We start from the raw sequence: 15,178 nt of genomic DNA on the forward strand, positions 1-15,178 counted from the left end.
GCCTGCATGTACAACAAAAAAATTAGCACAAGACAGGAATTTATATCTCTGTGTGTTGAAATGAACTGTGTAAGACATGTCGAACATCTGGACTTTACTAAGAAACACATATATTAGTAAAATAAAGGACTCAACACAAGACAGGAACTCTTACCACTGTGATGTGATCAGGTTTATGTGTAAAAGACAGGTCTAACATCTAGATATTACAAAGAAGTATGTATTAGATTACATTAATGTCATTCTTCTGGGCAGTATACATGATGACATGCAAAATGCACAATCTTGCAGTTGATGATTTGGTTTTCTTGCAGATGCATGTTGCATCATGAATATTTTACTTACATGTGTGGCATTATTTGTATGTATGTTATTTTTAAGGAATGTGTTTTTTTATGATGTGAATTTGGTGCAAATGCACTGAGTCACAATTAAGTTACTCCCTGGTATGGCTACAAATGATAACAAACAGTGAGATGAAAATTAGTTCTGTAATTCAAAGATTCTGTAGATTAAAAAAAATGGGTCAAAATATAAACAAATATCGGGATATTGATAACCGAATAGAAATTTACTAATAGAAATGACGGTTTTGAACTGGGGATTTTTTGTTAATCACAAGCAGCATGCAGAGGTCCTGGTTGAGGGGAGAGTTTGCCATCACAGATCTCTCCCACAGGAATTGGATGTAAATTTACTAATTACTCTTTATAAATGATGTTCATGACTATTCAGGTAGTTGCTGATGCAATTATAACCAGTGTGTTTACCATTTGTTGTTTTTCATCCCGGAAGAGATAGAAAACTATGTTAATTTTAAGGGGATTGGTAATTTTTTAGGTTAAAGAGGGGTGTGTGAATAAGATATATTGTACGTGACTTCTGCAATGTTTGATTGCTTAGGCCAAAAAAAACCTTAAATGTTAAAAACTCTTTTTTATTAATGAATGATTGATGTATCCTATATATATATGTCTGTCTATAAATCTAATGTATTTTTTTTATTTTTGGGGCGGACTGATTCCGTCAAAATGAATAAAATTTTGTCCACAAACATGCTAAAAGTTTTGATACACAGAAATACACACTCACTGAATTCTTTGCATGTGCTACAATATTCCCTAAAATAGTTTTAGTTATCGGTGAACCACAAAAGCTATTTGGATAACATTCATTATTTTTTTAGAATTAACTCTTAATCTGATGAGTGTTCAAAAAATTATAATCTTATGAAATCAAGATTTATAATTTTAAAAGAAAATTTCAATGTATAACCTTGTATGAAAAAAAAAATTGCAATAAAAGCAACTTTGATGAATGCTTTTGCATATTGAGATTAGATTTCAAGCAGTTAATGAAGGAATTGATTAAAGAGACATTTCATCATAAAAAAGACTAATAATTGCATACATTTTTACATATGAATTTTCTTGAAGGGGGAGGGGGCAGAAGCAATTATTTTGGCTATGCTGAAATAGCTGAGTTGTACGAGACCGTAAAGTAAATTTCATTTCTATATGATCTATGCACTTTTATTGTATATACACATACCTTTATTAATTATTGTGATGGTGTATGAATCACGACGTGTGGCTCTTCTGCCGGAAATAGATGTACGGTTAATAATTCTGAGAATCGTAGCTGTAATCAAGCGATAAAGAATATACTGTGCTCTAATTGATCAGATAAATGAAAACTGCCCTCTCTCAGGCAATTGGGATATTTTATGTAAAGTCTTCAAACAGACAAAATAATGAATTGTTCAAATTTGTGTCCTTGTTTGTGTGTGTGAAATAGCAAATGGATATGAAAAGGTCATACAAATGATTCCCATTCATTAATTTTGATAGTATGATATTTGTAGGAATTTTTTGGCAAATTCCCAAAACAAATTGATATTTTAGCAACTAATATAAACATCCAAGAATTGGTTGGAAATATTGAGTAATTGATGGAAATTCCACACAATAAAGCTAACCAGGTGTTGTCTTATGTAGGTGTGATTTTTTGGAAATTCTTTTTTATTCATAAATCTATCCGTGTTCCAGTAAACAATGATCACCACTCCTACCCCATCCCCACCCCTTTACCCCTCTATATTCTTAACTGCAGCATTTGATTTGACATGAATTTAAAACTTGAACATCTTTAAGTAGAATTAAATATATGTACAGCAATAAGAATTTTTATATATACTATAATTTTGTTATTTTGCATTTTAATTATTTACCTTTTACTTATAGCTATTCACAAGGTTATTATAACTTTTTATCTGGTCAAGATTCAAGTGAAGTAAAAAGTTATATTTTGAGAAAGAAAAAATGTATGCTTATGTTTTATTGTGCCCCGATATTTATTTTGTCAACATGGAGCTTGAGTTTGCCTTGATCTTTTGGAATTGTTTTTGAACACATTAGTTTAAGTTTGTTAAATTTATCTTAAAGGTCAGAGACATTATAAACAGTGCTCAATCTGCCTTCTAATTTGTGTTATTAAGGTGGAATTTAGATCGGAGCTTTTGAATAGAAAGATGACTTGGCATTGCATACTTTTACATCAAAAACAGTCTTTTGAACTTGGAGGTATTTCAAAGAATTGTGCTCACAGATGCGAAATATATAGAGAGATAATTCAGCTTTATGATTTTGATGTCAAATTGAGACTTGATTATTTTATGTAAGAGTATAAAAATGAAAGTGGTTTTTCTTTCGAGATGAAAAAATTCAAGTTGTACTTTGCACTCTTATCGAGTGTAAAATTGTATCATGTCTGATGAAGCCAAAACATTTATATCTTTGAGCACATTCCTGTGTCTTGGAGAAAAAATTCAGAGCTGAATTTCATGATGCACAAAGAATACTTCTATGGTGTATAAAGCTGTTTTCTCCAATTGTATTTCATTATTATAGTTTGGTTTGGTTTTGTAAGTGTACCAACATTTATCCATTAGAAAGCAGTGCTGTAGTTTTCCTGATCATTTTAGCAATGTTTTATCAAAGAAATGATGTACAAATTGTTTTACTAAACAAACTTTATTCAAAAGTATTCTTGAATGTATTAAAGAATAATAAGTGATTTCACTCATAGATTTCTCCCAGTTTTGAATTGAGTATGTGCATGTATTTAAAGATTTTTTACTTTTGATTATTAGTACGAAAATAAGGAGAACTAGACACGATCTCGTTGCGAGCAACGAGGAGGTCTTCCGTCTGATTTTAGAACTTGAGATTTATGTTCGATCTTAAGTTTGCTATTTAACAGCTAAACATGATTTAAAACAGGAAAAGAGGGTCTACATTTTAAGGGCCAGATACTATTTTGTTTCAGGTGTAAGAGCTTTGTTCAACAAATGTTTATAAATTTGTAACCTTATTTGAGATATCTGTAAAAAACGTTTAAGGGGTCGACGTCGGTCCCTTATCTCCTTATTGGAGCCAATGAACCAAATTTTTAAGGTTGCATGTTGTTAGGTACATCATTTTGAGCAATTTTTCTTTTACACTGCCTTTCAAAATATTACGTTGGAAACGGAGGACCTTAATAATAGGGAAAAGAAACAAAGCAATAACAATAAGGTCGTTTGAAACGGAAGACCTTAATAATAACAATAAGAAATGTGAAAAAGAAACAATAGAATAATAGAAGGGTCTCACGCTGAAGACGGAAGACCCTAATAATAAAAACAAAGGTGAAAAGGAAACAATAGAATAATAAAAGGGTCTTCCGCTGAAGATGGAAGACCATAATAATAAAAGACTGTTTTTGTCTAAATCTTAATGGAAGCGTGTTTTTCAACTTGTACAACCCCGTTATGTTGAATATTTTAGTTAACCCCCCCCAAAGAAAAGCCTTTGCAGATGTCATAACAGTCTTTCAGCGAAGGTTCACGTCAAAACATGGCTGACGTGAAATATTTCCCGAATTTTGCTTTGAATTTGGGGCGTTTCCGCTCGGGACAGGAGCTGAATTTTTGTGTGAGATGAAAAACAACGTGTGAGATGTCTGACTATTCAGGTTTGGTAACAGTGCGAGGTCATTTGAAATATTGATGCGAGTTTGTGTCTGGAGGGGACCGAGCTTGATTTTCGTCGTAAATAAATTGAAAGTAGAATTTTGAGGTGTGGATCTAGGATTCGGTTAAAGGTAATTAGGGGAAGTCCTAAAACAATGACTGATGCATTTTACACATGTATTTCAGTGTTGTGATTTTTTTTTTTTCGAGTCGTTTACTATTAAGTTTGACTGTTTTATTTCAACAGGATTGATAAAATCTTTATAAATGTAGAAATAACGAAATCAGTAACACTTGAATTTATTTGGTAAAAATTTGATGACGATAATATTACACTTCTAACATTCATAAGTAGTTCACACGCTATCGTAGATACAGACTAAATGGAAAACAAGAAATATACATGCAACAGAAAAATTATGCGGCTGCTTACATCCCTAGTACTGCGTAAATTTTAAGTCCCCGTATAGGTTATACCCGTCGCTTGATCTCAGGAATTTCTTCTTAATTGTTCAATCCGCTGCATATTTGGCAGACAATAAGAATGGGGTCCGAGGTACATTTATACAAAATTTCATTAGGATTGAGTGAAGGGCTCGGGAGTTAGAAATTTTTTCTACAGTACATGTCAAGCACGACAATCGAATCTCAAATGCCCCAAAACTCATAACTCGCTTACAAATGAACGAATTGGTCTGGTCATTGGTCCAAAAATCAAGAATGGTACTGGGTTGAAAGAAAAGGTTTAGATTGAAAGATCCAGTAATAGGGGCCAGTACCTTTTTCTTGGAAACCTTTCAAATGAAAGTTTTTTTTTATTTTAAAGACAACAAAAAGACAATTGTTTAGAAATTTGTTACCATTCTCGAGATATCTTATCAAAAAATATTTTAGGGGCTGGTCCCTTATCTCCTTATTGGGCCTGCTGAACCAAATTTTGAAGGTTGCATGTTGTTAGGTACATCATTTTGAGGATCTTTTCGTTTATACTGCATTTCATAATATTTTTCTTTTTTGAGATAAAGGTGATCAAAGTTTTGGACTTTTGACCCCTAAAAACCCCTAATTACATAACACATGAGAAAATCATTATACTGTTGGGCTTTATAACTGTAAGATGAACATATTTGCTTCTATAATCTATTACAAAATATCCCTCACTGAAGAGCTATGGGCAAAAGATTTTAGAGCCCACTAGGTCCCTAATTTGAGGGGCCAGTCCCTTTTTCTTGATATCAGCTGAAAGGTCTTAAAAATTCAAACTAATTTTACATTACATGTTTTAACAAAATATTTTCCAGAAAAGAGAAAAAGAAAAAAAGCACGAAAATTAGCGACGCTTTTCATATCTCAATTTTCGAGCCCTTCCGAGCTTTGGCGCATGTAGTGCTAGAAATATAAAACAACAACCATGCAAAACTTCAATCTTCCCTCTATCAACTGTAGAAATTTGAGCGCAATATCTTTTATACTTTAGGAGAACTGCCTCAGACAAAATACCCATATAAAAATCGCTAAAACGTCAATATCGCAAAAACGGATGTGACGTCATCAATGCAAAAAATTTGCTATCAATTTCAGACCAATATCTATCACATCTGAAATTTTGATGGAGATCGGCCAAGTCGTTGCTGAGAAATCGCGTGCACAAAAATCGGAAGAAAAAAAATAATAATAGGGAAAAAGAAACCGAAGAATAACAATAAGGTCTTCCGTTGGAAATGGAAGACCTTAATTGTATGAAATTTGATCATAGGAAGTTTTCACACATTATAAGTCATCCCCTCTCAGTTTCCAGGTCATTAAAACTTATCCGGAATTATGCATGTTAACAAACTGAGTTGTTTTGGACATTGGTGTGAGTGTCATGCAATTGCGATTGCTGTCTAAAAATAGATACAGAAAGATTGACACACTGAGAAAAGAATTGAAATTTGAAGTTATTTGATGTAATAGGAAATATGCATCCATGGAGAGTGAATCTTAATAAATATCAAGTACAGATACTATTAGATCTTGAAGACATCAGGTTCACACTGAGGGCGCTTGCCCATGATGTATGACACGCTGCAGTATATATTTACATTTCCCTTGACTGGTAAGCGGAAGGAAAACTCAATAATTATGTGTTGGTTCAGCAATTAATTCTATTTTTCTCTTTTTAATTAGATTTATTTCCTTTTAAACAATGTAATTTTTCAAAGGTTCATCTTTTCTTTGGATATATAAGATTACATGGAAATGTTATCATGTAAAAATTTGATATTTGATAAATCATAAGTTTGTGCATCACCATGTATCTTTTAACAAGCAAATGTGTATCGGTACTTTGGTGTTTCATGTGGGTATGAGGGTTGCAAAAATACGCAAACATCATGTTTTCCTGTTTACCTGAAAAAGATTAGGTGCTTACCTGAAAAAGATTCAGTTGATTTCAAAAGATATTTCTAAAAACAAATTTACATGTTAAAGAAAAACAATTAATGTATTCTTGTTCAGGATTGAACAAAGGAGGAATGAGGTCATTGAGAGACTTAATGAACTGACAGAAGAATGGAGATGCCAATGTTTATTTCAGTATTTTGATTTCGTAAATTCAGTGTGGTAAAGTGTATCTGTTTGGATAGAAATTAAGACATCTGAATTCCTTCTATCCAGTTTTTGTGTATAGAATTACATCATTTTATCTGTGCTTGAGAGGATATGTTAACAATTCAAATGTATACTAGTTACAGAAAAAAACTGCTGGAGGAATTAAAGCATTTTGTTTTAAAAAGATATAGAAGCTGTTTACTTTACGGAACTCAAATCAATCCGGAGTAAGCAAGACATCGTTTCTGGTCCTTTGCCATATTTCTAGTTCTCAAAATAATTTAGCTTGATTTGAACGAACATTTCCAACCCTTGTTGAGTATATTTTTTTCTGTAGAAAGGTACCCTAGTTAGTCGGAAAATTAAATTTTCACTGAACTAGCTGTTTTAATGTAAATTATCTCTGTAAAAATTTTGACAATGATCGGAACTCTACTTGAAGTTGCTACATGCTGGGGCGCTAACGTCTCTTAGTGGGTTTTCCTTTAACTTTATAATTATTTGGCATTACCCACTCTGCAGTCATCCCGACATTGTCTTTTTTCTCTACATATAATTCAATTAAAGCTAAGCAGTAGATAAAATATAAGTAGTTTTGGCTGACGGATGAGGGGATTCTACTCGGAGCTCAGTAATTTTGCTGTAGATCGAGGCATGAGCACTTCCGTGTTTTGATAAACCATCCAGTCTTGTTTTCGTTATCATCGAAAGGAAAACTTTAGTAATTAGCAACATTAGACGAAAGATATCTTTGGCCCAATTTTGGTTCTAATTTTTCTGACATCATATTGCGTGGTTGAGTTGTTTTGTCACTGGCCTAAATAGTTTCTGTAATGGCCTCTAACAAACCGCACGTTTAGGAAATGAAGAAGAAACAATTATTTGAGTATATTTAGAAGACTTTTTTCCACCCCCTTTCAGCAGAAAATTGGCAAACTAAAAGCAGGAATGCTTCATGGTGGGAATTTCTGAAATAAAGTGAATACAAGTGTGCACACTCTTATCTATGAAATTGAGAGGTGGGCTTATTTAAGGGGAGACAATGTTTGATACCACGGAGCCATTACCCAACATGAATCCCGACTTTCATCTGAAGTGTAGGGCAAATTTGCCAACTTGTGTGATTGAAGAAGTGATGTAACATTTAATTTTTATCAAAAAAAGTAATTTGCTGTATTTTGAAGTAGATGAAGATTATCAGGATGATTGAGTATTATACACGGACTGAAGCAGAATATTTCATTTTCTGCTGATTAAACAACTCTGGGGATAAGCTGAAGTAAAAACACGTTCATGTTATGACACAACACAAGCCAAAGACTTTTTTGGGGGGGAATAGAATAACTGAGAAAAAAAAAAACATTTAGAAGAGAAAAGATTTTTGAAAGCTTTTAATGAGTTAAGCAGTAAACTGTCAAAACCTGACAGTTGATTGATCCTATCATTCCTATGGTTAAAAAAGGAAAGTGATTTCTGAGTCAGTAAAAGGCACACCTCTGCAGTAAAAGATGCATGCAAATGACATATGTACTCTCGTAAAGTTGTGTAAAATAAATTGATGAGCTAATTAGTTTAAATTATTTAGGAAAACATGAAACTATCAAGTGTCATGTATACTGATTAATTAAGATGAAGGAAGGAGCTAAGGGGAGATAAAGAGAAGCTATGAGCCCATAAAAATAACGGAGTAGTCAAGTCAAAATTATCAAATACAGCAACTTGTATTTCATTTGACAGATTTATATTTTGTGAAGATTCAGGTAGTTTATATTCATGTAGTAAGTGTTTTTGTACTGTGATTACAGACATTGGGCTGTTTAGGGGTTGTGGCTTTATATTGGAGTATTTTGTATGATGTGTGATGTGACCCACGTTTAAAGAATTAAGGCCCTTGAATGTAGACATTATCTAATTGATGGTCATGTGTGATTTTTGTCTGAAATTCTATCCTAATTTAGAATCAATAAGAGTCACTTGTAAGTGATTTTGAATACTTAAAAAAACTACGGTACTTATTTTAAGGCCTCTTGTTTTTTGGCTGCTGAAACATTTTCAGTTTCTAGCTGATTTCTGTCAAATACCTTCTAGATTTTATGATTTACAGCTGAGACATGCATTAAATATGAGTTTTATCTTGCCATTTCGTGAGAGACTTGTTTATATATGAATTGAGTTATACAGGTTGATCTTAAATTAATGAGCTTGCTAATTTGACTAACATGAGTATTCGATATTGCACTTATATTACCATCCCTATGGGCTGCTCCAATGAACCTTAATGAAGTACACATATTAAGAGATCGAACCATTTATTTACTTCTCGAATACATATAACTAATTATCTCATCGCTGAAGAAGGGAGAGTCACTCCATAACGAATTATTGAGTTTGACAGATCTCGGCCATTGCATAACAAGTTCAGTACAACACAATTCTGTTTCTTTAGATAGATGCATACTTTCTAATAGCATTAGAATAGATTGGCAGGATATTGTATAGAGGGCACAAGTGTATTTTGTATGTAAACTTTCTAATTATTGATATACCACTAATGAGAGACATTTTTTTTATATCTATATATTCATAGAATAAATGCACACAAGATCATTAATTACCAAAGGTGATGAGGGTATTTTGGTAGGTATGAAAACAAGAATAGATGTGTCGGTACTTAAAATATGACACTATAGTTTATTTTTAGATGATGAGCTCATAGGATTCACATAAATGTAGTTTGGAAAGCATTATTTTATGATTGGGAGGAGTGTAGTATCTGCTCAAGGCATGTTTCAGTGTGGGAGATACCTATTACCATCCTGATTCCCATGTGTTGTTGTTTGGGACTAGATAATCTTAGAGCATTTTGTATGCGGGTGTTTACTTTACATCCTCATTTACTGTACATTAATACCTGGTGTATGTGAATATTTATATGAATTTTCATTAAGAAAATGCCCGTTTTGATATAAATGGATGAATTGTCTGTCATGTCTGTGAGATCACTATTAAATCCTTATTTTCTTTAGTTGATAAGAATGAAAAAGAATTATTGGAAAGTGTATTCACAGCAATCAGCTCTGCTGTGAATGATGATAAACAGTCTCTGTAAGAAGAGACATGGAATCTTCTTCACTTTTCTTTTCATCTGAAGCACCAGGTACCTCATCCAGACCACTGTATAACATGCGCATCTTTTACTGAATGATTTTACTTAATTAAAGTTACTTCATTCAAGTTTAAGAATTAACATTCTTAACAGGCATAGTTGTACATATTACTAAAGAATATTTTGGCGAGTTCGATCTTCACTTTTCAGTATGGCTACTATGGTATTGTTGTTGAAATCGATGGTATTGTTGTTGAAATCGGGCAACCTCAGCCAATTAACCCCGAGTTGGATGACCAGTAGAATAGAACTAGCTAGCTTCCTCATTAGTTGTAAAGATTCCAGACAATGCAGGTTTTTATTATAGCTGCTCATGAAATACTTCATAAGATCAAATCTTAACGTGAATGTTTATATTATATACCTGCTACGTAAGTCACGAAATCACCATTTGTGAAATGTGAAAAATGCACATGGAAAAGGGAAATCAGCTGCTAAGTAAACATACAGGAAATAAGTCAAAATAATAGTAATCATTATCATAGGAAAATGCTACATCATCTCTGCAATTAAGGAGATATGGGACACCTGCTTATTTTGACATACATTTTTTTTTTCAATATAGACAAGAAAATTAATAATAACAACTTATATTCAAGATTTTAATTTTTAAAAGGGTGGTGCAGTGGGTTTAAGCATTGATCATCAACTTAGTACTGATCTTCAAGTCTTGAGTTGGAAACCTGCTTTTTACCTTCATGAGAATTTCATAATGCAGGTTTGGGTCAAATACTGTAGAATTTGAAAAAAAAAAAATTAACTGATGGTTATATATAAAATATATTGTGTACTTTCAATTCCTTATGTTCAGTAAAGTAATACATGTAATTGTACCTTTTGAGTTAAGTATTCAATTCATCAAATTCATGTCTGAATTTCCTTAGAGTTATAAGGGGTTAGATAATCGGAAGCTGTACAGCAGCTTACCCAGGGGTTTCAAAATTAACATTCTTTTATTTGTAGGTAATGATATATGTATCATGTTGCTTATGACTTTACTGAAGGTTTAGGGTCCTGACACAATCATGACATGCTAGTTGATATGATGCTAATTTGTTAAATCAACTATTATATTACGTGGTTGAAATTGGTGACTCATTGTAGATTCAGTGTACTTCTTGAGGATACATCATACATCAGGTGTGTTTGAATTCTTTTTATAAAGATGTTCATGCTTGCATGCATGCCTGCTAAAAAGCTGAAAAAAAGAGGGATATCATTATTCTGCCAGCTGAAATAAATGAGAGTCTTAAAAAAATCCTTACAAATAAGGTAGTTGATTTAAATTCTTAAATATCTTTTGATTCAGTGTATTAATTAATTAGTATATTTTTGGGGGTGGGGGCTTGGTGGGGGATAGGGGTTGTTTGACGTAGGTATTCCTTTTTAAAATTTATCAGTAGAGGTATCTGTCTATCTTTCCTTCTCCTTTATTATCCGTGAACATATGTTTGCCTGATTTTTTCCAAGGAGGGCTAAGATGATCCTGTATGATTATGAAGGAATTCAACTTCATTTCTCATTTCCACTCCGTATACTTGCTAATCGAGCAAGATAATGAGCCGTGATACTTGGAGGTAAACTCCTAAATCAAAAGCATTTTTTTTTCTCTTTAGCCTTTTTTATGATGAATATTTCAGATTCAACATCTGGAAGGGTTACATATATAATCGTTTTGGTTTTCTGGGGTGATGGAAAGGGACGAAGCATTGATTTTTCAGGTCAATGAAGCAAGAACAAGTGTTTTCAGTTTTATGTGTAGAAGATTACTTCTTGAGTGCTGTAGTTAAGGAATCATTTTCTGTTTCATTTTGACATTAGAACAATATGGTAGTTCTAAAGCTCCTGGTCTGTTCCTATGCCTAATGCCAACTATAGATTTAATGACCTAGAAAATTTATTACCATTATCTAGACTGAAAAATTTGAAGAGGTTGCAATTACTAGACAAAGCTTTAGTGTACTTTATGGGAGAACGATTTTTGGTACTCCCACATTCTTGTAAAATCTTTGCATTCTAGATTTTGAAATTAATTTATACTGGTAGTGTGGGAGCTAGCTGCAGCATCCTAACAGTGTAGAGTTTTTTACAAGCAGTTATATGTGGATCAATGTACTTAACTGTTTTTCATGTACTACAAATACTGCTCTTTGCTTTAAATATATACATGTAGGATCTCTCATGGTTTGCAGTGGTATTTGATTTTTATCCAACAAGTTATATGTTTTCTATCCCTGAGCCTTGGGGAGGGGATAGAAAACACACAATGAGTTGGATAAAAATCGTACCATTGCAAATCAAGAGAGATTCTTTTTATCACGTTTTACCAAGTATTTTGTTAATCTTAACTTTTTCTGTAAATATTGTAATTGAGCACCGCACAACACATTATATACAAGACATCAACAACTTTATGCATGAAAAAAAAGTTCCTTGAAGTTTAACAAACAATTATTTCATTTTCAAACATTTTTTATGAATTCATGAAATATAATTGAAACAACATCAAATGCTTCACATTTACAACTCAACACTTCAACTAAATTATTTATTTACTTTTTCATTCTACGTCAGTCAACCGCCTAAACCTACGTAATGTTTAATTATGAAGTCACGTCGCATAAGAACACACAGAGTAATATCAAAAATTCATCCCATGAGTGTTATCCACCGTATATTGAGATAAACATGTGATAAATATATGTAAATTAGAGAGAGAGAGAGAGATTATAAATTTTAAAATTAAACTTTTCATCTTGTATATTTTCACTTAATTATAACAATTATTGTATTGTGCACAATCAAAGAATACATGTATGTAATTCCATCCACAATAATATGTTATCATACAAAAATAGAACAAATTTTTAAAACTATATGAAATAATCTGTTTCATTATCAAGATGTAAAGGTTTATGATTACCATGCATGAGATGAAAGTTGATTGAATTAATATTATATTTCAACATCTAGAAGTTGTAAGGAAATATATTTCATTTATTTTCATTGTGAATGCATCAATGGACTGTCAGGTTTTTGAATTTCCTTATCTGGCCTGGTTTAGTTTTACTAGGATATTTAATAATTATTTGCTCATAAACTATATCAGTCTTCTATTTTTGGTAGTGCTTGTTTTCTCTATTGATAAGCGGGTACATGAACTTTTGGATTGTCATGAATATCAAAAGCGATGTGCTGAAACCGATATATCTTATTTAAATAGTGTGTTCAGCTACTGAGGTTGATAAAATCTTTCAAACCACCTATTTACTGTCAGTATGGGCCATTTGTATGGAGTGGAATCGGGTATGTCATCAAAGACACTAGCTGTCAGTTCTATAATACTTAAGTGATGCCAACGTATTCGAAGGTGTGCAGATAAACCTGTCAAGCTTTTTCTCTGATATGATCTAAGCTTGCAATGGGCACCCTGTCCCAAGTGGCATAATATTGTCAAAGTACGGGAAGAAATCAATTGTTATCTTTGCCGCTATTCAAATGGATGGGTAAAAAATTGCTATGATTTTGCAAAGGTCCCATTTTATTGTATCCTTATGTCCATGATTTGAGTGTGTTTTTTTGTGATATGAAGCTATTTAACCAATATTCAGGGTTTTGCACGCAATGTTTACATGTTGAATTGGACAGAGCTAAAAATCCTTAATGAATTAAGTCTCGTGTGCCATCTCAATAAATTTTTGGCCAGCCAGGAATATTGAATTCATCACTGAAATTAAACGTTAGCCAGCACTTCATCTGCAATGAATTTATTAAACAGTATTGGTTGTTTGCTAATTTTCAATGATTGAAGACCATGCACTCATTGTTGAAATTTTTTTAAGATTGATTTTACAGAGAAACATTTGAAGGTTTTCCCTTGAGAATCATTTTCACAATTGTCAAATGACCGGACTGTTTGCTTCAAATTGAGCTAACTATTGCCAAAAAAAAAAAATGGGATAACAATGAAAGTTCTTTTTCAAGGACTTGTTTGAATGTATTAATTAAATGAAGAACAGAAGGAAAGTTGCAATTTTTACTGACAAACTTTGATCTAATTAGAGAGCAATATCCTTCAAGTCTTACATGTGCTTGCATGTAGACTTATGCTTGCATGCAAAGCTTTCTGACCTTTGAGCTTTCAGTGCTGTTTTTAGGACTTAATTAGAGAGCAGAAGATTCAAAAGAACTCAGTTGTAGCATGAATTACTAATTAGATATTGAGTAAAGAAAGTGGGTCTACACATCATATCAATCAGAAATATCTTTTTTTTTCTTACCAGAGAAAAGGGCAGCTTAATGAATCTGTGCTGGCTCAGTTACAATTCTGATTTTGGAAACTTGGAAAAATAGACAGTGCTTCCTGAATGCGTGCATGATCATGCACTTTAATCTGTACTTTAATGTCTCAGACCTCTAAAATTGAACTACTGTGATTAATGTTAGTTGATTCATGTTTGTATTTCATTGAGTATGCTTGTGTAATGAATTATTTTAAATTTGACAATTTTAACAGAGGACTATATAGAGAAAATCTAAAAAAATCTTCTCAGAAACCCTTAGGCCAGGAAAGCTGAAGTTTGTGTGGAAAAACTCCTCAGGTAGTGTAAATTTAAAGTTTTGAAAATCATGACCCCAGGGGGTAGGATGAGGCCACAATGGGGGTCAAATTTTTACATAGTAATATATAGAGTTAATCTTGAAAAATCCTTTTCTCAGAAACCATTAGGCCAGGAAAGCTGAAACTTGTTTGGAGGCATCGTCAGGTAGTGAAAATTCATGTTTATTCAAATCATGACCCCTGGGGGTAGGATGGGGTCACAGTCACAACCGGGGGGAGGGGGGGGGAGACAATTTTTTTCATAGGAATATATAGAGAAATATCTTTAAATCTTTTTCATAAAAAACATTTGCCTAGAAAAGCTAACAAGGTCTAAATCTACATGATCCAGTTTGAGCCTGCAGTTTTTTGATCCATTGAAACTTTGACTAACTCAGGAAATGTATTTTTCTGCAATGCTCGCTGCCTTCATACCAACATGAATCATCATATTCTTTAATTGTCTAAATAATTAAGTCCAAGGAGCCAGTCTTAATCTTGATCTACAGCATATAGGTCTTTATTAAAAAAAAATGGTGAAATGGTGTGCAGCACTGAAGGAAGAAGAAATGAGTACTTTTTATAGGGGGGGGGGGGGGGGTAGTTATTTTGATCATTGTCTGTACTTGATATCAATTAAGACACGGGCTAACTGTCATACACAGACAGACACACATTTCATAGTATATTGACCATGTGTCAGATGCAGACTTGTGACATATTAATTTAGTGACCTTATTGTACAAGAACATATATCCCAAAGAGTACAGAGCATATATAGTGTCAGATTTTTCTATACCTGATTTTG

The 15,178-nt window shown here is 32.7% G+C and overlaps 1 protein-coding gene across 1 annotated transcript in view; it reads left to right on the plus strand.

Moving 5' to 3' along the window:
- The window catches only part of LOC128187737 (probable ATP-dependent RNA helicase DHX35), a 68,855-nt gene that overhangs the window by 21,528 nt on the left and 32,149 nt on the right, over positions 1-15,178 (plus strand). The window lies entirely within an intron of this gene.

This window comes from Crassostrea angulata, chromosome 6 (genome assembly GCF_025612915.1).
Source record: "Crassostrea angulata isolate pt1a10 chromosome 6, ASM2561291v2, whole genome shotgun sequence".
Taxonomy (NCBI): Eukaryota; Metazoa; Mollusca; class Bivalvia; order Ostreida; family Ostreidae; genus Magallana; species Magallana angulata.